The following is a 26,007-nucleotide window of genomic DNA, read 5'->3' as shown; positions in this document are numbered from 1 at the left end:
CCAAAGGTAGCAAATCCTGTCAAAAAGAGATCTAAGCATCAGAAACCATTTTCTATGAGGAATCCTGCATAATTGTGTGGAGCAGCTGTTGCCACCTGCTCTGAGTGTACAGAATTTGCTTGGTTACAGATTTCATCTCAGTAGCGTTTTTTGCCTCAAATAGATCTGCCACTGCCCTTCTCACCAGCTTTATGATTAACAACTCCAAGACCCTCTTCAGATCAAAGGGGTCTGGGTAGAGCCAAAGAAACTTAGATTCCATTCCTTGGCTCCCATGGTAAAGTTCTGATACCCTAGGCTACTGCATATTGGTAAAGATCAAGTCTTCAGCGGCTGTGCTTTTCACGCTGAAGATCAATAGCACCACCCAACTAAGGACACACTGTATGTTGAAAATCGGTCATTTTTAGTCTGAGTTTAGGTGAATGCCAAGAGTTCAGAATTTTCTGAGTTGTTAAATATTGCTAGCATTGAAAAACACTAGCTATGAGATCAAGTAGGAAAGTATCGAGAAATTAAGAATGCCATTAGTTTTTAAATCTTCTCAAACCACTACACAAACATCCATATTTCTGGTTTAGTCCACTTGGAAATGAAAGCTCACGTGAATATGCCATTTGTCTGAATAAGAAAGGTTTGATGTGACCAAATGTGATAAACTTACAGCACGTGACAAAATAAAATGTCATATATTCCAGGACTGATGAAACTTATCATGATTAAGTTTGCTTTGGAAAGAGATGCATCAGTCATTCAAGATCATACCTAATAAGAAATTTGACACTTCAGACTGGAAGAATCATCCAAAACAGTGGGAGTTTCACTGGAACTTGTCTAGATGATATGACTATCAGACTAACTGAGATAGTAATGGAAGTCATGAGGGAAGACTTGCAGACTTAGACTTGCATTTTCCTACATTTCTCAGTGTGTACAATCTTTAGGTAGACACAGTCTAATCATGAGCTTATTATGATGACTAATCCCTTTGGAACAGTTTAGGTTGTGTCGAGGCTTCATTTTGCCTTGTTCATACCAAGATTTTAATCACAGGTTAAAACACAGCTCTTGCTGGCAAAATTAGCCCCAGGAATCTGACTTTACCTCCGTTGCCTTCTGCCCCTTGTCTTGACTTCCCATTCACATCCTACTCACAATCTTACAATTGCTAATCAAAATCACGTTGTGAACCTACTGTGGCTCACATGCATGTTATGTTGGCCATATGTTAACGTCAGACATTCAGAGTAAGTGTCAAAGTGTGAAGTCTGAGTTAGATAACAGCACAGGTGACTGTAGGACTATAAAATGTAGCTTAGGGTTAGAAGACAACTAAGGACACCTCTGTCTTTAGGATGGTAGAGGCATCAGTGCATATAGGTAGCTTGATGATGGGCTTTGAGTTGTTTCGGATAAACTTAGCACATCTTATCTTTCCTTCCTATATATATGTTTCCTCATTGCTGCTGTTTTGGTAACATATTTGCATCTGCTAAAACAGGAACAAAAATGAACAGTTGATTATCTTCAGTTACTGCTGGTTTAGTTAGGTTAAAAAAAACTTGGTAGCAGTCTTGTCAAAGTTGTAATTGCTGTATTCTTCCAGCATTAAAACAAATTAAGAAGATTCATATAGGATGGAGGGGCAGAGCAATTAGGTACAGAGAAACAGACATTAGATTCCTTTGTTTGAGCAGTAATCGTGGATGACAGCACCTGAAACAGTTGGCAATTCCAGTAGGCTGCCTAATTTCTTGTGATAGGCCTTCAAATTAAAAAAAACCCACACCATTCCAAGAGGCTGAACTATGAATAATAATAGTGAATGACTCCTTCTGTCGGGTAGCAAATAGGGTGTACGTGTTCCTGTGCTGAGATACTATTGACAATGAAAACACTAGAACCGTCACAATTTTTAATAAGTCCTATCTTAGATACTTAATGGCTTTGGGGCACAAACCCTGTAGAGAGAAGGTGGTAAGCAGTTTACTGTCAGTTCCTGAAATAAACTATCATGTAAATACTGCACATGAAGATTATTATCTCACTGGTTTGTTCTGAGAATCAGAGAAACCGCAAAACATTGGATTATTCTTTCTTACGTTGGATATCAGTTATGGACTAAATTGTTCTTGCAAGCAGTTGTACAGTGTTCTGCTGTAGCAAAACACTGCCATGTATTAAACATTACATTTACTATTAATAAATAGCACAGCATATTACAGATGCCATACAAAACGGGATAAACCTTCCTGTGGCTTTATACTGCTTATTGAACTATTTCAGTTTAATCTTAGGAGAATGGAGAATCAGCTTTATAAAATTGTTTTCCTTATACAGTGTCTTTTTTTTCTTCTTTGCCATCAGATCATGTAACAATATGGTTATCCCTTTGATGATGTTAGGCACAATAATGTGATGTTTGGTTCCTGCAATGAAGACAAAAGATAAATCTCAAACAATAGAATAAAGTTAAGATCTACAATTACATAGATAGGTGGTAAAACTTTTAATCCAGTGAGATAGTGTGTATGTTGTATATGTTTATATTTGCAAGTACATTATTTTCTGTTTCTGTATGATGACTGAATGTTGCAGATTGTGCTCTCAAATACATACTTATGTGCAGGTGCAAAATTCAGTTTCTTAAAAACTGCTAAAGCACACAAAGAAAAACAAAATAAGCACACAGAAAGAAAAATAAAATGTGAGATTTATGAATTCCAGAAGCAAGAATTATGTCTTGTTGTTGCTTATTTCAATTGCTGGACTTATTCTGTGAAGAAACTGAAATTTAAGAGAAATATCAAATTCTTCTCCTAGTACCTGCAGAAAAAAAATAAATTCTACTTTGCAGAGAGTAATGATGCATTAGGAAATGGCTGCTAAGGGACGAAAGGGTGTTAAGCTGAGTATAGAAGAAATAGTCATATGTTCATTCCATGCCACATGCTTTTAGTTCATGTGAAAGGGAAAGGCAGGTTGATTTCTGTTTGTATTAACTCACATCAGTAAGTTGACACTGTTGGTTGCTGTGATGCGTGCAAAATATCTGATTAATTATATGGTGCTAACTGCCTCAGTAGGCTTCTCTGCAGCAGAACTAAGACTAATTAAGATTATGTCAGGATGAAATGAGATGGGGTTACATACAGAAAGCTATTAAGAATTTAGGTAGCAAGTGTCAGGAAAGTCATCTTTTGCATCTCATGCTGAGGATTATGCTTCATCAACACCCTCAGGTTTATTTCCAGTCTTCAGGTCTGTCTCTCCTCTTGCTTTGCTTTACTGTAAATCAGATGTTATTCCACTGAAGTCAGTGGACTGGAGTAACACTAGTATGAATGTGTGGAGAGGTAAGCTTGTGGTTTTCATAATCATTTTAATGTTGTGTGAAAGTGTGAAGCACTTCTCATTTAATTATAAAAATGCTATGGTAGATTGTAATACCAAAGCTTTTGTTTATTTCAATTTCCATGATGTTTCTTAAGTAACATTTCAGTTTATTTTTGCCTGAGAAACACTGTTTTGTACAGATTGTTCACTTTCCATCTATGAGTGCAACACAGTCATTTTGTTATAAGTTACTTTGAGTTGTCATACGTACTGTGCACAAAAACATTGATTTCTGTCACGCAGATCATTTAAACAAAATCACACCGAGCAATTTCTGTAATGTGCATCAGTCGTCTTCCTCTTTCTTCAGATCATAGGAGTCATCACAGGACCAGAAAGTGACTTTGTGTAATGCATACCTACACAATGGGAGCTCGGTCTAGACAGAGGTAGAGATAGATCATAGTCTTTATGGCATTGTAACCAAATACCTCTCTAAATCTAAAATTCTTCCATTATTTGGTTTTGATTTAGTCTGTCACCAGGTATGTAGTGATACCTAAAATCAAGGGCCGGGGCGGGGGGAAGGGGGGCAGCTTTGGTAAATAGGGTTGTTGTTGGCTAATTTTTTTTTTTTTTAAATTGGTTAACACTGGCTAGATGAAGGCTGAGGCACAGAAGTGTTTGTCTAAAGCCCCAGGTTATGTGCGTAAGAAGAACTGAAAATATCTGCTTTAAAAGCAATTACATCTTTAATCCTTATTGCCATAGAAACACAAAAACTTGACCTGAACATAGCAGATGGGTAGGGATGCAGAAGGCCTGAAAATACAGCTTCAGAAAATATGACCTGTCCTATTCCTCTTAATGTAAAACCTTCTGGTACCACGTTGCATAAAGAAATACCAGGTAAAGAGCCAAAAAAAAAGGTACAACTGTAAGGTTCTTGATGATTATGCGTAAGGCATTGAATTGCCTTAAATTGGGTTCAGTACAAGGCAATGAGGTCTGATTTGCTGAAGACAAAGAATAACTCTTCTGTTTAGTTCTGCTTTTACAAAATGAGGTTAGTTACCTATTGCTATCAAAGGATAAGACACTTCTGTATACTCCTTTCTCAGGAAAATGAGAGATTGGAGCTGATAAAGAAGCGGTATGTAGGACCAGGGTCATTGTATCTTCCACAAAATTAAATTGATGGATTTATATTTTTTTTAATGAAATAAGAGTTGCATAGAAAATTGCTGATAAGTAGAGCATAACATTTTTTGAAAAACATCTGGGGTAAGATTAATTTTTGTGGGAGCTTTAGTACCTTCTGGATTCCTAGGGATTTTGGAATGTCAGGTGCTGGCGGACTGAGTGCCTGCTGAAACCAGCAATGAAAAATGTAATCCAAGACAGAATGACTGACTGTTGTTTATAAGCATCTTCCATCAGCAGACAGGTGCAAAAGAACTCCCCCTTCCATGTAGCTCGTTTGTTAAACTCTGTATTGTCTTTCTGCATGTCAGGAACTTTTATCTTCATTTAAAAAGATCATTCTTCAGTAAAGGGGAAAAATGAAACTGGTGGTAGCAGCTATACCAGCAGTACTAAACCCTGAGTTCAGCACCTGCTGAACAGTCAAATGTCAAAACAATCAATAGCTGAGCTGTTCATTAACATGTTTATTCATCAGAGCAGGGGAGTTATTCCACTAGATGAAGAACTGGTCTGAATCCATTGCATGAAAGAAAAATTATTTAAGGCTGGCTCAGTTTTCTCAGAATTAAACATGGGCTTTTTCCATTGTGAAATTATAATTCTTGTTTGTTAGTATGTTTATACCTGTTTAATTCTTCTCAGTTGTACATATAAGTTTGATGCAATATATTTTGTTTACACCTCCAAAAGTATGAAAGGATTTAAAATCTTGACATTATCTTCTGTAAATATCAGTCTGTGGTGAAGAATAATGGAACACACAAAGCATGCCAAAGATGACAAAACGGGGAAGAGTTAACTGCAAACCTTGATTCTTCCAAATTTTTTGGCTCTTTTGCAGTAGTCTTTTGGACAGCAGCCCAGGATCATGGGGGTGACATGTAGACAATATCAATTGCTAGCATTTAGGTAGCTATGTAGATGAGCTGTCTCATTCTCCTTTCCCACTTCTTTATATACTGGGAAATGCACAGCAGAGAATAAATCTTGGCAAGACCTCCCAGTCTGAGGCTTGGCCTTCCGTGCCACAGGAACGGGCGTCACAGATCTGCACATTTGAAGAATCCTGTGCCTCAGTAGCTGCTGTCCAGAAATTTTCTTCTAAGTCACGATCTTGGCAAAAGGCAACTTGCAGTGTGGCCAAAAAATGTTGCACCTTTTGCATGGCTTTGCTTAACAGGATGTGATGTAGGCTCAAGTTTTCAAGCTCTGGTACGATAGAGAACATACACAGTGTAAAGACCCTTATGGTAGAAAATCCATTATTTAGATTTAAAAAACAATCATACTCCATGTAGTTATGTGCAATAAGAAAATGATCTGTTTCTTTCACTATCAGCCTTTTGGGAATGAGTGATTTTACCATCTTATAATGCCTAGAATTTATATTTATATAGAATGGAAAGTTGTAGATATTGCTTAGCAGTGTTTGTATGAAATAGAGGTAATTTACCCTGACAAAGGGGCAAATTCTGACGTTCTTATTTAGGGCGCATTGCTTCCAGCACTGTAATGTATGAACTGTTCAGGAAACATGCCAGAACCTGCACTGAAATATTCCAGGATTGCTTTACTGTTTGACTTTACTGTCTAAATGTGTTCGGGAATAATCTCAGCCTGAACAGTTAAATCTAGCTTTTGATAATCACCCTCAATTTATTTCCTCTGAAATCTCTACAGTCTCATACAGACTCCTTCTATCTTGGTCTCTGCGGTACACAGATACAGAAGAAAGCCCTTTTACTGATCCTTCCCCAAACAAACATTGAGACCCTGTGTGGGAGAATGAATGTTGGCTGTTTTTTGGGTGGACTGAGAGCCTTAAGCATTTTTCTCCTGATCTTTCCCATTAGCTGCTATTTGTTTAGCTTACCCCTGGTAATCACTTAAACCGTTTTTCTAGCTCATGAACAAGAGGAGTGAATCAACTTTGAAAGTCATCCAGCATGAGATGTGTCATACTGGCAAGACTAAGTAAGATGCAGCTGAAGACCAACAGCACAGAGTTCATGGCGCTGTTTTGTACTGCAGCTTTGAGCCTCGTAACAAATTTTGTGTATACACAGTGGGGTTCAGTTTGGTGTTGAGATGCCCACGCAAAATGCCTGAGCACCCCTTGAAACTGTTGGAAGACACACTACTGTCAGCAGTATTTTCCAACAAGTGGAGTAACTGCATACGTGCAGCAAATTTGCATCTTGTTTCACGGAGCCCCCGAGAATAAGGAAATGTGTCAGCCCATTCATGAAGAAAAGCAGGATCACCAAAGCATGGTGTGACAGTTCTGCTCATGCAGTGATGATGTGATATCATCCATTCTTCCATCCACTCATAATGGTGTTGTGATAGGGTGTTTGGTAGCCTCACTCAGAGTGTGAATCCAGGTGTGGCTGAAGTGTCAGAATCTGACCTGGCTTTATGTGAAATCAGCTTGTAGAAATGAGACTGAACGTTCAGGGGTACGGAGTATGAACTGGGAAAGTCCTGGATAAATAATTTCTGGAAGCCTAAAGCAGGATGTGTGCTAACCTTATGGTCCTAACAGAAGCAACTGGAACTCTCAGGAACATAATCTGAGGCCCTGAATATCTTAAGTAGTAAACAGAACTAGCAGCCTTGCCACTCAGCTGTGCTATAGAGATGAAGTCTGGAAATGATTGTATTTATAAACTGACTTGTGTAAATGCATGCATTTAAATATTTAGCTTTTCATAACTATGCATTTTATCAATGTTTGGTATAGCCATAACATTTAATGTTTTTATTGTGATTATATGCACAAGTAATTTAAGTGGCAGAAGCTTTTGTTCTCAGTTGATTTTCTGTGTGTGTCAGCAAGGCTTAAATTGTCAGAATCTCACATTTCCAGGTTTCCTGAAACAAAACTAAAGTTCAATACAGTTTCCAAGTGCAGGTGGAGGGGGAGAAGGGATGAAAAGATACATGAGAGGGGTTTTTGGCCCCTTTGCTCTGAGACAAGGGCAAGTACTTGACACAAAGCCAAGCCTTAGAGGTGATGGAAAGGCTTTGCTTGGGAGCAGAGGAGATGAGGTGGAATTAGTTGATCTTGGGCAGGTGATGTGATTTTTTTAGACTAGAAAGGCTCTAGAAAGGAATACCTTTATGGAAAAGACTGCGAGTATATTTGTATCAAACCTATTTATTTAACTCATCTCACCCAACAGATCTAGGAGTTTACTTAGTTTCTTTGAGTTTATTATTTTGCATCTGTATATGCAGCATTGCGTTAAAGACTGGAAGCCTTTGGTGTCTTTGGCATCTGGATGCTCAGGGTGAGTCAGACTGGCTTCACCTGGGGAGTTGGGCTGATTTTGTTCATGGAAGTGAACTGTCTTGCTGACTTAAAGTCTGCAGAAGGGGGTTGGTATTTTGAGGGCGACTGAAGAAGGTAGCAGTATTTAGTCATGGAATCAAGATGAAACAATTTTCAGGTATGTATCAGAGACATGTAATGTTGCATTAGTATGTGAACTTTACTACGTATTTCAGTGGAGTAGCATGTTCTGGTTATCACATATTTTCCAAAGGAAGACAACTTTGACGTCCTATACTTTAATGCGATTAAGATGTCAGTATTTAGCATGCTAGTACTCTTACAAGCTTGCAAATTTTATCACCCTTCATTGGATCTTAACTGTATGTTCATTCTTCCTGTGCATCTTTCTTCACCTAGAAATCGTTCATTCTTAACCTGAGTGATAGCTGTGGCCCATGGTATTCTTTGCGACAGTGGTTGTTTCTTATTCACAATGAGGGAACAGATTCCCTACATATGCTACAAGAGACCTCACATTTTTGTGAGCATGATGCGATAGTGAGAAGAGGATCTTCAGCCCAGGCAAATGAACTGCTCACCAGGTGAAGAACTTCTGTGGAATGAGCGCAGGGTGTTGTGGCTTAGTGGAACAACTATAATAGATGCAAGTGTAAAAAATGCCAAATGCAAAGATTTCTCCAATGCTTGAGGAATATGACTAAAATGGAATATCTCAACAAGTCAGTGTATCAAAGCTTCTCCTTTTGTAGAGTGGCCTCAGATACTCCAAAGCAGGTTCTCAGCTAAGTGATGACGTGTTCTTTCCTCACTACCAGGAAAGGCTTCCTATGAAGTTTGAATTTCTTTTGATACAGGACTATATAGCATGCTGGGTGAATGGTGTGTAAGAATTTAGCTTTGTTAGAGGCTTTGTGCTTTTGAAGTGATTTTCAGTTGATGGTCTCAAACAACAATGAATGAAGAACAACAATATCTGTATGGGGCATGCAAGGGTTTTCAGTCATGTTTTTCAAATGAAAGATTTGAAAAACAGCAGGTACTGATCAGCAGGTTAACAACCTGATCTTCTACTTACGGATATGGAAATACCTTTGAGTTGAAAGCACAGTGAGCTTTGACTTAAGAGATGTACAGAATGTCATACTGGAAGCCAATGGCCATGGTTACTAGTGAAAAAGTTTTTATATTCCTACACAAGAATTCCCCTAAATTTTACCATGAATTGCCCTTCTCGCCCAGAAAAAAACTTTGATCCTTTGAAGAATCTCATAATGGATTACTAAGAAGCTTTGCATTTAAGGTAGTTAATTAAATGGTGATTGCCATGGAGTTCACATGAAGAAATCCATTGGTTTTAGTTTCAATACCGTCTTTCATCTATGATGCTTGGCCCTTTTAGATGTAGATTCTTCTTTCAGGCTTCAGAGAATTTACCAATCTAGTTTAACCACATGCCTTTTTCATCCCAGAAAACATCACCTGTCTCAGTAAGCATAAACATGACTCGAAAACAAATGTTAGAAGAAAAACAAATGTGAATGCATTTATGAAAAACCCACTCAGCTGGCAGGTAAAATGACCTCATATTGTATTTAGGTTAAGGAGTTTTTAAAGCATTTTTCTCTTACGGAGATAGATTATTTTTTTCCCCTCAGGTTTCTCATGAGACATTTAAAATCACACCTTTTTCTTTTTCCCTTTTTTTAAACTCCTTGCAATTCAGAGTATGACAGCACTGTGAGCATGCATTTCAGAAGCTATGTAAGACAGTGTACTACTGTAGTACAGTGGAATGAAAAATACCTCCATAAAGTGATTAAGTATTAATCTCTAAAGAATAAAAGGGAAGAGTTCCTGACATGAATCTTCTACTCGGTAGCAAGTAATTATTAATTTCTTCAGCTCTAGATGCGTAGCTTTTCCTGGCCACCTCTTTTGCTTTGATTCATGATGCAAAGAATCATTGGGAGAGAAAGGTGACCTAAGGTTTTAATCCTCCTGCTCCTGTGCTCATCGTGTTCACAGCCTGTTGCTTTGCACTTAAAAGTATTTCTGATTTACCTTGGTTGTCAACAGCCCAAAGAAACAAATCACCAGTCGGTGATTTGCACAGCATAGCAGCGTTTATTCAGGGCCCCTCTTCAGTTTAATCTTCCGTGATTAAGCACGGAGTTGTCATCTCTTACAACAGCGAAGTATCCCCTTTATTGCTGAAGTGGTTCTCCTTCAGTTTTTAGGGACAGATTCCTGTGGCACTGCCCTGCACAGCGGGTGTGCCGTGGAGCCTGGATTTGCGCGTGAAGTACATTTGTGCTCCCTCCAGGTCAATGGGATGGAGCCTAAGTAAGGTGAGGTGCTTTTGCCAAGGTAGTAGTAGTTCAGTGAGCAGCGTGGGCTAATGCATCATGTCTGAAATTGAAGAATTTCATAAGCCAGAACTGTAACTACTGGAAACACAACTCCAGTTCTGATCTCTGCCCCAGCGCAGTGATCTGTGCTGGAGCTGTGAATGCTTGGTAAGCTATGAGCATCGCACTTCCATGCTGACATGATAAAACAGCGTCTGTCTGGAAAGGTTAACAGATACCAAGCAGTGGTTGTTAAGGTTTCTTAGGAGCTCCTGAGGTGTTGTTTGCTTTGGGGATGTTTTTGTCAATGCTGATGATGATAATACGCAGTCAATTGCCAGGGTTGTGCAGAAACCAGATACAAGAGGACTACTGTTATTTGCATAAAGTGCTAATATTTTTATAGCATTTCTTTTGCTGCTTATGAAGTTACGAGCTATTTCTCCATTCTATTCCCCTTCAGGAGAGCAATAATTCATTTTTGATAGCTCAGATTTTGATAACCTGCCCAACTGTACTTGAGAATGGTTTTAAAAAGGAGCGTGGCCACACTGTACGCTGCATTGAACCATACTACCCAAGGCCAAAGACAGATCCAGATTGCTTTGTTCAGTTGTGGTGTTTTTTTAATCGGCACTTACGTGTTGTGAGCTTTTAACTGAGGCTCCTTTCCCCATTGTAAAATAAAAGCCACTTCTGGCTATTCTAGTTTAGCCTAATGAAATGGCAGCTGATCACTGAAAAAGCCTTTTTCGCTCCTTTCTTGTTCTTCTTGTGGCATGGTGTACAAAGCAGTCTCAAAGATGACGGCTCTGAGCTGTTCTTAAGCTGCCTGGTTCTCAGACTCATAGTTGAGAAGACTTCTCCAGAGAAGAAAATGCATCACAGTGGTCATTAAAGATTTTCTCAGGGTACTTTAAAATATTTTAAATATTCTGAGGCCATCAGATAAATATGGCAAATAATGCAGAGACTTCCTGGTGTCTTTTTTAGCAGGGTGTTTCATGCTGATCTCTCTAAGGGCATAATATTGTCATTTTTGTAGCAAAGGCTATATATGGCCTTGTAAATTTATACTGTGATCCCCTTGGTGATATAAAAATAACGATGTAGTCTCAGAATTAACATGGGATAGCGTTTATTAAAACTGTTGGGTGCCTTCAACTCAGTATTGAGTGGTGTAGTTAATACCCAAGTATGGGTGGTTCTAATGGGTGAATACATCAAATAAACTGGAAAATGTTGGATAAAGTTACGATGTAAACAATATATTTCCTCTATTGGACATGACTTTCAGTTGCTGTTACATCCTGCTGAGCCATCTAAAATCTATGAAAGAATCCATAATTGTCACTCATCTTTATGAAATGTCAAAGCCATATACTACATTGACCTCAATCTATGTGCATTAATTCATGAAAAATTTAGTTTCATGAGTTTAAGTCAGAACTGCAGTATAAAAATCCTTTCAGTGGAGTTTTAATTATTTTGCCAGCATTATATACACATAACACCATCATAGTCTAGGCTGGATTGTGTCATGATCCGCTCCTAAGACTAAAGATACTGTGAACATGTTTCTAGATCAGAGTGCCATTTGCTGCAGTCTTATTTCTTACTGGATTTTTTTGCCCCTGCTTAAAAAATGGAGAAATTACGATTTTTTAGGAGCAAATATTAGTCTTCAGTTTGTGTGGTTTAGCATGTCTTTTATTAGCAAGATAAAGCTTTATTCTTTGGGGGGGGAGGGGGGAGGACAAAAAAGAGGGAAATCAAAAATAAAGAAGTTTTCTAACATTGTTTGGCTCAGCGAGAGCAAACCTTTCAGCTGACTACACCAGTGTCAGTAATTGCTCTGTAGATAGAATTGCCTATTGCTTAGTAGTACTAGCATTATCGATCAGTTGTTTTTGTCCATGAACTGACAATGATAACCTCAAATTAGATCACATTGTTATTAAAGAAATAAAATCAAGTTATGCCTGGCTGTAGACAAATAACAATGAATTACATGAACACGTAATTATGGAGATAACGATTTTTGCAGAGATTTCTTGAAAATAAAACCCCAAACCCTCCTGTTTGTTTTTTCCATCTTCTGTTGTGCAGTTCTCTCCCTCCCTCACCTACACAGGGAAGGGGCAAGCCTACGTATTTTTAATGGCATTGTGACGGCTGCCACTAAGAGGTGGAGAGATCTGAGCCCTTCTTTGAAAGGGGAGGTATGTGAGGGGGTGAATACAAGGATGCGTAAGTCATTGCAGCCTCAAGGCAGCAGTAATTTATGCACTGACAGTTTGAGTTTCATGCTATGCTATTTTAAAAAAAGCCTTACAAAGTAACTGCCTCAGTTACATTAGTGTATGCGTTGCTTTTAGAGATATTCCACATCATGGAGACAGTTTGAACACAAACATTTGAAACGCGTTCATCACAGTGTGGCAGTTGTCCTGTTTCAGTAAGGAAAAAAAACTAGTTGTATAAAAAGAACAGTTATTTTCCCCATTTTAACATGAATTTGGGTGCCCTGAAGAATTTTTCAGGGTTGTTTCATTGCTTATATGTCTGCTTTTAGGTAAGTTGATGAAAGTGAAATTTGTGGCTTTAGATGATGCATGTATATTGTATTAGTGTAGTTATTAACATAGTTGTCCTGTCTGGAACCATTTTGCTACACTTCTCAAAGAAAGCAGCAAAATGGATGTGAATGGCATACATTTGAATAATGACCATTTTAGTTCGCCTGTCTTCCTTATGCTACAAATCGGAGAAAAGTCTAGCTGCACACAGCATCCAGAACCTAGAAGATCAAACAATGCTTCCCTTTTGACATGAACCATGTAATATTTATGCAGTGAAATACCATTTCCTTACAAGGAAGTATTCAGCTTGGCTGTTTGATTATGAATTCCCATTTATATAGCAGTAACTTCTGTTAGTTTAACAATTACTGTGAAACTATACATCTGGAAGCATAAATAAGAACAGTGGTTTCAAAAATCTGAAGTGTGTTAGAATTACACTGAGTTTTCGTTAATAATATATATGAAGCCAAACATATTAAGTGCAAGCAGCTGTAGACCATTACAATTCAGATTTAATTTAAGTAATCTCTGGATTGACATTCTTCAAAAACTGGCCACAGTAGGCAATATAAACACATCATCATCTGTCTTAGAGTGAATTTTAGATGCCAGCTGCATCCTCATACCGCTTCATTGGGCCTCCTATGAAAGTTACAGATAAAAAGATAACGGGAGCAATGATGTTATTTGTTCTTCAGTTTTAAGTGCTGTTCATTTTCCATAGATATGGTCTTGGTCTGTGGGATATTCATTTGCATTTTTCTGCAGATAGTGGTTTTGGACTTTAGTGACCTCCCTCTGACTCTAAAGCTGGACTTTGTCAAAATGTTTTTAACATTAAAACTTTTACTGCAGGGAATTCAGGCTGCTGCTGAATGTAACCAAGTCGGTTTGGTTGTGCAAAAATCAGAATGTGCCTCAGAACAAAAGCCATCGATTGCATTTCTTTGAAGTGAACCAATGCAGATTTGCACAGGTGAAGATTTGACCTTACATGTTTAAAAATAATTTCTTGACAGGTCCATTTGAAACAACAGAATTGTAGGACAGAGGTAAAAGCTTGTACAAAACCATAGTTATAAAAGAAGATGAAAAATTCTCCCATATTTTGATATTTAAATGTGTTCTTTTCTTCCAGATCGCAGATAGGTAATTTTTAGGACTTCATCCATGAATAATGGATGCTATTTAAAATATTTGCTTGAGAACAATGAGTTCATTGTGTCAGTAATGAGAAGTTTTATTGTAGGCTGCTTTGTAATATTTTGATTGTCATGTTTTATACCACTCTTGAGGTCAGATGGCAGAAATCCACTTAATTGTTGTATTTAACTTGCAGTCATTGCTGAAGGCGGGAGGGGATACATTTTTGCTTTCTGTTTCTACAGCATCTACCACAATGGGGGTTCTTGAGAACTACTTTAAACAAATAATTGCTGGTTATTGCACTAGAATGAAGGGAAACAGAGAGGCTTCAGAGGACATTTTACTAGAAAATTGAGAATTAGCTTCATTTTTATTACTTGAGGTATATTTATATGAGTTACAGTATGAAAAATAGCAGCCTCAATTGTCATACAGAGACCAGAGTCTAGTAGCAATAAAAAAAACAAAAAAAAAATCATTGTGTCACAAGGGAAAATAGTTCTCCATAAACTAATAAAAGTGATGTTCTAATGATTTCTGTGTGATCCTTCAGGGATTTTTAGGGACATATTTGTTAAAGAAAAGCTAAAATCTGTTGTATTTGTGTAGTTTTAGTCTTTTTTTAATGAGTGTTCTTTACAGAATATACCTTGGTGCAGTGCCACCTTCTCAAGTTACTATTCACATATAGCATTCGGTTCTTCAACATAAGTAACAAATGTATGTTTTCTCTCCTGCTTGACAGAATTGAAGTTTAGAAAGAAAATTTTGTTCAAGTTAAAGTGGAACCTGAGGAGTGGGAAATCTTGAGTGAAACAGAAATTGCAAAATTCATTTTAGGACCAAGTTGAAAGATGGTAGTTTAACTGCAAAAAATCTGGTCCATGTTATTTCAAGACTAACCTTTAGTTTAATTTTCATTTAGATTTTGAAAGTAAAACTCATTAACTCCCATTTTGAAAAATATTTTCCTTAATTTTTTTCACCCAGAGTTGTAAAGTCAGCTTGGCCTAAATTAACTTGTAGCTGTGGTCCTCTCCTCTCCTAAAGCTCTATGCTTCCAGTAAATGTAATGTTAATTGAAAAAAAATTCACTAGCTCTATTACTGAATTAATAGAGCTGTAATTGCTAACAGGACACTTCCCTAAACGGTAAGTGAAGTTACATGCCCAATGTGACTCATGCAGGGCATCAAAGAACATTTTTAACTTATTTGAGAGTGGTCAATGGCCACATGTTACAGAAGAAAACGAGAGCGCAATAAACACGCTGCTTTTTGCCACAAAGAAATGTATCAGGACATTGTTTTAGCAATCTCCACATCTCAGTTAAATATTATATCATATTATTCTGTACAAGAATATAATTTTACTGAGACTAGAATTATTTGTATACCTTCCTTCAATTGTTATCATCCACATTTCATTTTATTAATAACTATTTGAAAAACAATAAATCACAGTTAAGACACTGTGAACATATTATAAGTATGTTCCTGTGTTAAATTTGTTCAAAAGCAAACCAGATATTTAGTGATGATTTTTAAATCATTAAATTATGGAATTATTTGCCTTCTGCATTATAGAAAATTATTTGTCATTCATGGTTCATTTGCAGATATTTATAAACCTGTCCTAAATAAAAAGCATGAAATTATCATTAACATATTTTGCTAAGACAAACGTAACAGGTTTTGATTAAAATTGTTCAGGTGCAAACTTTTTCATGTTTGTTTTATTTTCTGCTCAGTGTAGTCTTGTCCCTGTGACTTTTGTGTACTGTTGTATAACGTTGATCATGCATTATCTTTACAGACTTCTTAAACAATGTTCCCTTAAACAACAAGTTAGCAAAGTGAATAATAACATACTGTTTTATTGATGTACATGAGAGATGTTTTCCCTTTGCCCCAGGTGTTAGTTTGTAGTTACATTAGGCATGATTATCAGAAACAGATCTCTGAACCATGCCTATTGGAAGGAGATATTTAAGAGCTAAGGCTATTGGGAGAAGGTTCTACCCAGACGCAGGAACCATCAGACAAGAAGCCATCAGGCTTGTTTGCTGTCATATTTCTTGCATGGTACTTTCCAGACAGTCAGCCTAATCTGTTATTTTTGCCTCGTCTCATACAGCAGATGAATAGTGCTGTGGCACCGCAGGAGTCAAACGAAGCCATGGTGCATAGTTGCATCCTCCAGTGGTGAAAATACTTTTGCGGATGGAGTAGATTTGAACCTAGACAAAATCTAATGTTGACACTGTCTTATCTCTTCGTCCTGATGGCATGTATCATTCATTCTCACACTGGTTCTTACAAATACCATGATAAAAATCCCATTAAAGCTGATGAGACCTTTTCCTTTGTCCTATTCAGTTTTCAAAGCCAAAATTCTAAGCAACAGGATAAAGGCTCCAAAATCCATTAAGCTAAGTAACAAAAAATTACTCTGCCAGGAAAGCAAGCTTTTTTGTACTCCTTGTGGAGGACAGAGCAGTTGGTGTCTCTTCCATCAGCTGTGGCCCTGATCACAAAGGGCCACTGTGTACTACTGTATTCTGGCAACCAGCTCTGCCACGGTGTTACAAGGAGAAGTGGCCCCTTCCAGACCTCTGGCCTTTTTAGACTAAGTCAAATTGCCGAGGTTATCCCAACTTTTTTCTTCTGCAGTTAATAGAAATGTGTAGTTTCAGAGGCAAGCCTTTATACATTGGAGTCTTGCCTTCTAATGGTGCCTGGAAGTGACTCTACGCATGAACTGTGCTTGTTTCACTAATTGGGTTGTTGCATTCAGCTGCCATGAGTTGCTTTGACAATACCCAGTGGAGCCTCTACCTTCTGTGGGCAAGGGTAGAATCATGGTGCATCGGTTTCACTGCAACAGTAGCTCTGTTAAAACCATCACATTTGCTGACCATTCAATAAAGGTCATTCTGTTTGTGACAGAACAAGCCAGCCAGAAAAGAATTACACGGCTTCTGGCCAAAAAAAAAAAAGAGTAAGGGCACCATAGTAATATTTTGTCTTTTAATATCTTTTCCTTTTTTCCCTTGGGATTCTTTCCAAAGAAATGAAGTTACTTTTGGGAAAAAGAATATTTGAAATAGCCTTTTAGCAATACGTCACTGGGGTCAGTATGTGTTCGTCAGATAGAGGTGTTGCAGCTTTATTTACTATGCAGTGTAGAGGCATGCAGTCTGTATATCCAGCAAAGTAAGGAAAAGCTGTCTTCTACCACATTCCACCCGAGTGTGGAACAGCTGCTTTAACGCAGTCTGAGTGCTGCCGTATCGGAGGCTTCATTTCCCACTTTCTGTGCTAGTAATGGTATTCTGGAGCACTTGGGAGAGAAGACACAATTTTGGTCTTCAGATGCCAAGAAGAAAATTTAAGTCCTTTGAAAGACAATGGCTGGTGCAGAAACTCACTGAGTATTGCAAGGCAGTCCCATGGCACCAGAGTGTTAAAGGTGGATCCAGTGTGTGTTTGGAGATCATGCTCAATATTGTTTCTCTGAGGAACTCTGAAGGATACAGGAACTGAAGCTTCAGTAGGGCGTGAAACGTTTCTCATGTTGTCAATAATAAATGCTTATCTAAGATAAAAATCAGCAAGAAAATACAAATGTCTGACAGCAAGGAAGAGCTTTCCTGTGCCACACCAGCGGTTCAGCTCAATGCAAAATTCCTGGAGAGATCAATGGGAGGTATGTCTGGTGTATTAGACTTTTTTCCTTACAGCTTGACTCTCGTGTCTGTTGGCCATGAATTGGTCTTGTGACTTCCTAAAAGATAATAATTTGAATTCAAATTTACCCTTCCTCTCTTCTTTGGCCATTATAAAATCAACTCTCTTAAAAGATCTAAGTTACTCCTGATACGCTGTGAGAGCTACATACTCATTTCTTGTCAACAGATACGCGTTTCCACTGTGGTAAGCGCTACTGATAAGAATTAGAGTCCTGGTGGCTAAAGACATCCATCAGAAGAAAGATAAACCGAAGTATGTAAAGCTGACAAATAGAGCTGAAGAGATGTGGTTTCCAATTTTTTATGTATAACAAAATAAAATATTGTTTTTCTTTAATAGTTTACTTCAGTTGGCCAGTACGCATTAATTTCTAACTTGAAGAGACAAGCCGTGTTATTGTGTTCAACCAGAAATAAGTCACCAGCACAGTGAAAAAATTATGGTGCGTGTGGTGCAAAATCACAGAACCACCTTGCTGACGTGTGTTTAACCATGTAAGCAGTTTGATATAGCACCTGATGCTGTTCCCTCCACAGTGAATGGCAAAACTCCCTGGAACGCTGTGGTGTTGGAGAATTATTCCCTTGGAATAGGGGAATTACTCTGTGATTACTTTGCTACAGAAGAAGCATTTGCAGGTCTAGACTGTGAATAAGACTTCTTGTAGCTGTTGACAGGCTCTGTGGCCATGGCCTGATCTGTGAGCCAAAGAATTATATGAAAAATAGTGCAAATTGTTGGCTTTTAAGTTCTGAATAGCTTGGGGTCCTTCCTGTCATTCAGGTTTATATGCTCAGGTCTAAACTCAGTCTTTCTCTGAACTCTTTTAGGAATAATACATACTTATCTCTTCAAGAATATGGCTGGAATAGTCTCAAATGATCTTTGAATTCCCACAAAAATTCTACATGGCTTTAGCTGAAGCAGATTTAGGCTAATGTTGATTGCCAGTGTTTTAAAACTGTTTTGCAGAGAATGGAAAAGCGCTGATCTAGAACCTATAGAGTTAATTTAGCTCTTTTCCTGCTTCACTCCCAAGATGTTATAGTTAAAGGATGTAAGAGGGAGAAGAAAATACTATTATATGTGGAAAATGAGGTGGTGGTGTTATGTGGAAGGCTGAGGAACTGGAAAGTCCAGTTGTTTCTCTCCTGCTCTTCAGCATAATGGCATAAATCAAGTCCGCTCCAGAGTCCAGAGGACATTTGGGAGTGTGCTTAAGGTAGGCTGAAGGTCTGAAGTGGCTTATCCTAGAGTACCTGTACCACTAGTGCAACATGTAATCAGTGGAGGTATAGACGAGATGTGCTTTAACTGCATTGTAGTAGGATCATGGTCTCAGCCCTATGTCTTTCAGCCAGCATGCTTTTATTTTTAATCCTCCCTTAGTTCCACATCATCCAAGATGACAGAGCTGAATCTCAATGGGGGAAGTAAATGAGTAGAAACCATGAAGTGTAGCAGGGGAGACAGCAGTGCTATTTCTGAAAGACAGGGATGAAGACACCAAGGCTTTCATTACAGGCAGAGACAAAAGGGCTATCCAAAGAATGAGGACAGAGATGTACGGTGTAGACCTTTTAAAACAGGGACAAAACTTTTGCTGTGTAAAAAGAAAAGGAATCAGTGAAGTGATGGGTTGTGCTCCAAACAGTGAGCAAGAAAATCTGGCATTGAGAGCTAAGACCTCAGTGAGGGGTGTTAAATGTACCAGTACAGTTAGAATGTGATTCTTGATGTCTTGATGCCCTATGGGATACAGCATAGTCATAGTAATCCAGTGTTTAAAGAATATGCCGTTTAACTTTTTGTGCTTTTTTGCAGAAACAACAATAATAGAACTTTTTGCTGTAGAAAGAAAGATGTTGGCTTGATCTTTCACTGCAGGGGGAGGTTTAGTTAGTATTGAGTACAGTCAGAGGGGACCAGCTCCCTGGAGTAAGCACAGGCATTATATTTTGAGCCTAGAACATCTGTACATTAATAATTAGCAAGGTTAGATGGAAATTTTTTACTGAAGTCAACTCCAGTTGCTCACATGCGCGACCGACCTGGTTTTCCCTGGCTTTTTCATACCTGTACAGAGATAATTACAGTGGCAGAAAGTGTAAAGAAATCTTACTTAGTTTACTGGAGGCGGGGGCAAGAAAGACTAAACAAGAAGTGCCACCCTACTGAAGGAGGGCAGTGATGGAATGAGAAACTTTTATTTTAAAACATTGATTTGCACAGAACACTTAAACCTTTCTACTCTATATACCAGAGACCTCCCTTGTTCTGTGAAGTCTTTCTCCACCTGAATGACTACAGTAATGGTAAACTGAGTGATCAGAACTGTCAGTGCTTGTGCTTCTAGCTGTGTGTACCATTCACTGTGTATTTTCTCCTTCAGATTAGATAATACTAAACTTTTTGCATATTTCATCATTGTAGTTTGCTAACCGTGCAATCAGATTTGTGAAGCTTTGGAGTCATAGAAGAGTAGTCATGCATCGTTATAATCTGAAAACAAATAGAATAGAAGAGTTCTTTTGTTCACTGAATATTGGATCGAATATTCAAATAGCATATAAACATTTTAAATAATAGTGAACACTTGGCAGTGTAATTGGGTGCAAAGCCCAACATAATTGGGGTACTGAGGCTGGCTGGTCCCATGGATTTGTTTCTTACAGCTTCCTAATTTTACAAAACAACTCTGAGAAAACATTAAGAGCAATTTAGTTTGAAACTATGAAAACAGGGAGTTTGCAGTTTACGTGCAACCCCTGCCTTTTGTAAGATACTCTACCACTCTGCAACCTTGGAGGGGAATTTTTCTAACTCCCTTTTCTTCAAGCTAGTAATTGATAGTTTGTCTCAGATATGTGCACATCCCATTTAGTCAGGCAGTCCTTATCTGTGCACTTGTTGAACATGTTGCAGTGAAATAACTAATTAACAGTGTATTCTGTAGAGAATTGTGTGCCACTTTTTAAGCGGGTCACAGAGTACATATTCTGAGAAGCACATATCCTACTTTCCTGAGTGATTTCAAAAGGCACACAGGACAGGTCTTTCAGAGTTATTTAGGGTTTTAACATACACGTGGTCACATTGTGAAAGCACCTAAGTGGGATGTGTGCCTGGCTGCCATTTAAGTCAGTGGAGTGCAGGTACCCCACCTGCTGAGATTCTTCAGCATCTGCATCTTAATTGCCTCTTAAAACCTACTCCTACCATCCTACCCAAGTCACTTTTGAAAATGAAAGACAGATACCTGTGAAAATTCTACCTATACTGCACTGTGAAGTGAGCCCATTTCCAAGAGGACATAGGCAAAAGTATTAATTGTTTCAAATACTCCAGTTATTACCATTTCTTTGAACAGAATCTTTACCGTTTACCATGTACACATGCAAGAACAAGGTTATTTCTTTTAATGTTGATTGTTAATATAAAATGAAGAAACAGAGTTTTACATGTTCAGTGATTTTGCTGTATAGTCATGGATAAATATGGGTGTATTGTCTAGCAGCATTTAATGAAGATCTAGTAGTCATTAGTTCTTGAAGGATGTGTACCATGGTCGTAGTGATCCAGCAGTGTATGCTGCCATTATGCTAATTTTGGGACATACTTTGAGGCTATATGCCTGTCTATCAGTAGGTTCTTTATATGCAGGACCAGTTTTTGTCCAATGTGGTCAAGTATGGTAAGGCTGAGCCTCTGCTGAAATTGCCTTTTAAGTCGTGTAGGTTATTCCGTAAGTCCACTTTCTCTGTGAAGCCCATCATATTGGTATTTCTAAACCATCAATTATCAGAGCAGTAAATTAGACAAACTCTGCCGATGCCTAGGTAATGCTACCCTTTTTCTTTTTTGGTCAAAATTGCTTTATGCCTTCCTGTGCAAATACCATTTGTGGAGCATAAAAATGAATGGGATGGCACCACAGAGGGTTAAAAAAAAAAAAAAAAAAAAAGCCAGTCCATGGGGAAAATATCCTGGAAGAGGGAGGGCTGTAGTCACAAACTGTCTTGGATGCTGTAGAAAACTCTGGATCTGAAGCCCAACCCGTGCTGATGTGTGGAGCCAACTCCAAGAATGCTCTCCCTCTCCTTCCTTCCCCAACTGAGCACATTGACGCTTGGGAGAAATGAAGCCAGAGCTAAACTTTTGAATCACATTCCTGTCTCTACTTAGCAAACATTTATGCTGAATTGTTTGCACATTTCTGTGTAATCCAGCCTAATATTTCATCTGAGCAGCCTTCCTGAGCTGAATCAGGAATAGCATATTCAGTAACTGACAATAGATGCTTAAATCTGGAGTTTTTTCACCTGTCTAAAGTTATTGGCTACAAACTCTGTATTCAGAAGTTGCAAGATACAAAGCAGCAGCCAGAAAATAGTCTGTGTGTTAGCAGAGAAGGGATAGCTGATGCTAAAATTCTTAACGATTTTTGATACAGTGAAAGAGACCTCTAATATTCAAATGGGATTGTAAGGTTGAATAATAAAAGCAAGGCATTGTTTCCCCTTCAGTCTCTTTCGTCAATAGTAGGTAAAGATGCAGGAATTTCCTTACTGGCAATGAGTAGTCTCTACTCTGTAGGTTACATGAGCCTGTTGTCTGTCACCACCCTGCAGAATAAACCAGGTCTTTTTGACACACAGAATGTGATGGTGCAAGAAGTAATGGATTAGGTCAGTGATAGAGAGCACTAAACCACTCCAATCTGCCACCTCATATGCTTGAAATGATATGCATATGCTTGTTGGGTGGCCTGTTTTGTGGACAAGGAATTGGTTGGATGGTTGCATCCAGAGGGTAGTGGTCAATGGCTCAATGTCCAGGTGGAGATCAGTGATGCAGTGGTGTCCCTCAGGGGTCCATATTGGGACCAGGACTGTTTAATCTCTCATCAATGACACAGACAGTGGGATCGAGTGCACCCTCAGCAAGTTTGCAGATGACACCGAGCTGACTGGTGTGGTTGACACCCCTGAGGGACAGGATGCCATCCAAAGGGACCTGGACAAGTTCAAGGAACAGGCCCATGTGAACCTCATGAGGTTCAACAAGGCCAAGTGCAGGGTCCTGCATCTGGGTTGGGGCAACCCCCGGTATCAGTACAGGCTGGGGGATGAGGGGAGCAAGAGTAGCCCTGCTGAAGAGCTGGACATGGGCCGGCAATGTGCACTTGCAGCCCAGAAGGCCAACTGTGTCCTGGGCTGCACCCAAAGTAGCGTGGCCAGCAAGTTGAAGGAGGGGATTCTGCCTCTCTGCTCCGCTGTGGTGAGACCCCCCTGCAGTGCTGCGTCCAGCTCTGGAGCCCTCAGCATGTCAGGAAAGACATGGGCCTGTTGGAGTGGGTCCAGAGGAGGCCTCAGAAATGCTCAGAGGGATGGAACAGCTCTGCTGTGAGGACAGGCTGAGAGAGCAGTTGTTGTTCAGCCTGGAGAAGAGAAGGCTCCAGGGAGACCTTACTGCAGCCTGCCAGTACTTAAAGGGGGCCTACAGGAAAGATGGGGACAGACTTTTTAGCAGGACCTGTTGCCATAGGGCAAGGGGTAATGGTTTTAAATTAAAAAGAAGGCAGATTTAGACTAGATATAAGGAAGAAATGTTTCACACTGAGGGTCGTGAAACCCTGTCCCAGGTTGCCCAGAGAGGTGGTAGATGTCCCATCCCTGGAAACATTCAAGGTCAGGTTGGACGGGGCTCTGAGCAACCTGCTCTGGTTGAAGATGTCCCTGCTCACTGCAGGGGGGTTGGACTAGATGACCTTTAAAGGTCCCTTCCAACCCAAAGATTCTATGAAATATCTTGAAAGATAATTTGTTACCCCCAAGCTTTATGCTGGGTCAGATGTTGTCTATTGATGTAGTGCTAATTCTCTACTAACTTTGTAAATTGCCATTCTGTGGCCTTGCTACAGGAAGAATCGGTATAAAGCAGGTTAGATTATATATTCTGTGCTCTGATTAATGCAGTAGAACTACACTTGTATGTTCAAGCCAAATTCAGACCAAATCTGTATTGCCAAGTGGTCTAGGAGGTATACAGACCTGTTTCAAAATAATATGAGACCTTGTAATTAATGAATAAATCATTGTTATGAAGAGAAATGCTTTTACTGAAAAAAATATAGGTAATAGTGCTATATGAAAGCTCCTTGTTGCTAGCCACTGGCAAAAAAAAATGCAGAAATAACTGAGTGACTAAAAAGAATCAAACAGACTGTGAGTATGGATCCATAAATTATCATTTGTATTATCATAAAAACTCATTTAAATTTCAGAATATTTTAAAAAACAGTAGTCACTCTTTGATTGCCTTTTTTTTTTTTTTTTTTTTAGTGTTCAGAATAAATAAAAGGAAATTAACTTATGGGTTGAGACATGAGACACATTCCAGCTGCAAGGGCAATTAAAATGCTGGATACCAAAGAGTGAGATGTTGATGAAGAGAGACTTTGAAAGGCTGATAGCATCTATTAATGAAAATTCTCAGAGGCAAAAGATTTGTTTGCTCAGGTAGTTTGAGAAACAGAAAGTGTAGATAAAGGTTAGGGAGAGGAATAAATATTTTTCTAACATGATTGACTGAAGGTCAGATAGAAAGAATAATTTTACTATGTTTGAGGACAATTCAACTAGCATAATTTTTTTTGAAGACATTTATCTGAGGTGAATCCAGTGTTTCTTTTGTGATGAATATGTATTTAAATTCATAGTCTGATTACCATAATCTCCTGTGATTGTTTCTTCAGAGGAATAATATTTATCATTTTTTGGACTCAGCAGTTCCAGACATGTTTTTGAGTGAAGGCAGTCAGCAACACTTTTGCATGCTCATGCTAAAAATCCTATGCATATCCTGGCAAAGAATTAACTTGTGTTATCACTAATTTTAAGTTTGCAGCATACATTGCAATTACATTTTTAGCTCTTTAGATGAATACAGTGATATGTGAGGCTAAGTTTCAGCTATTTTCAAATCCTCTGCTGTTGATAGTGGGTAGGGTTCCTTTTTGCAGAACATTTACTGTCTATAACAGAATAAATGCACTAATATTCTCTTTTGGCAAAAAAAAAATATTTAAGCTTAAAAAAGAACTCATTTTTATTTCCTTTCTCAGGTGATAATTCCACACAATACTTTCCTTTTTAAGTCTATTTGTAATTGTATCACAATTGTGCAACTTCACCTGAAATAATAAATAATGCTTTCCAGCAGTATCCCAGGTCACGGGGGGCTAGGTAGCTTTTCAGTTTACTCTAGCAAATAAGATACAAGGAAACTGTATTCTGAGATACCATATTGATGTTTTTACTATATAATTTCAGTGGCTAGTGTGTTTGGAGGCAGTATAGGAATCTTTTAAAGTATATCTTCAACTATGTTACAGCTTGAAATAAAAATAAATCTAGATGTGAACCAGGAGAACCTGAATTTCAAAATTGGCTCTATTACTAATTCTCTGTATGGGATAGGCCAAATCTTTTTTTTTTTTTTGTTCTATGTCAAATTTATTATTTGTCTGTTTCATATGGGAATGTTGACAATAAATCTGTCAATTTGCAGTGCTTTGAGCGTTATTTAGCATTGTCATTAACATTGTTAATGTTTTTCTAAGAGTTTTCTGAAAAGTGGATGACACAAAAACATCTTGTGGGAAGTGCACTGCTTTGTGTTAAGTGTAGACCGCTCTGGGAGATACAGGCCCAGGTGTGATGTACTTCGGAAACAATGAAGCTGGGCTAAAATGTGTCATTAAGGCAGAGACACATCAGGAGTTTTGAAGAGAGGAGGGAAATCCATATAGCCGTATCAATGCCAGTGGGAAGGCCAGCGTTAGCGTTCTACACAGGAGCAGATCTTTCGTTTCTGAAATAAAGCGTTCATTGCACCACCTTGCTCAGACCAGCCACAGTCAAGCCTTGAGAAAGGTAGTTCAACAGCTTGGCTCATCACTGAGAAGCAGCCCCCTGTTGCGTTACATATCAGGTGGTTTTTCATTTTCTGTTTTTCTCCAAGGCATATTTTGGGCCAAATATATCTCCTCGAAGTCAGCATTGTCAACAAAAAGATGAGTTTAATTCACCACATCTTGCAACATTGGCACATGCTCTGGTTTTGGTTCTTGTAAGATTTTCCTTTGAGAACTGGCTTCATGTGGAATGTGCTACAGTTGTTTTGCAGACAAGTTAGGTTTTCTTTTCCAGCCTGATAATTGCTAACTCTGTGATTCCTAATTAGAATCTTTTTGCTGAGATAAATATGTAAACAAAATTAGATATGTATTTTTAACGTGCAGTAATGAGCCGTATCAGCTGAGTGCTAGTCAA

At 38.5% G+C, this 26,007-nt stretch overlaps 1 protein-coding gene across 2 annotated transcripts in view; it reads left to right on the top strand.

Annotated features, from left to right (window-relative positions):
* The window catches only part of GRIA3 (glutamate ionotropic receptor AMPA type subunit 3), a 157,074-nt gene that overhangs the window by 37,057 nt on the left and 94,010 nt on the right, over positions 1 to 26,007 (top strand). The window lies entirely within an intron of this gene.

Source organism: Phaethon aethereus, assembly GCF_964289735.1.
Source record: "Phaethon aethereus genome assembly, chromosome: 10".
Lineage (NCBI taxonomy): Eukaryota > Metazoa > Chordata > Aves > Phaethontiformes > Phaethontidae > Phaethon > Phaethon aethereus.
This window is presented reverse-complemented; position numbering and strand designations above follow the sequence as displayed.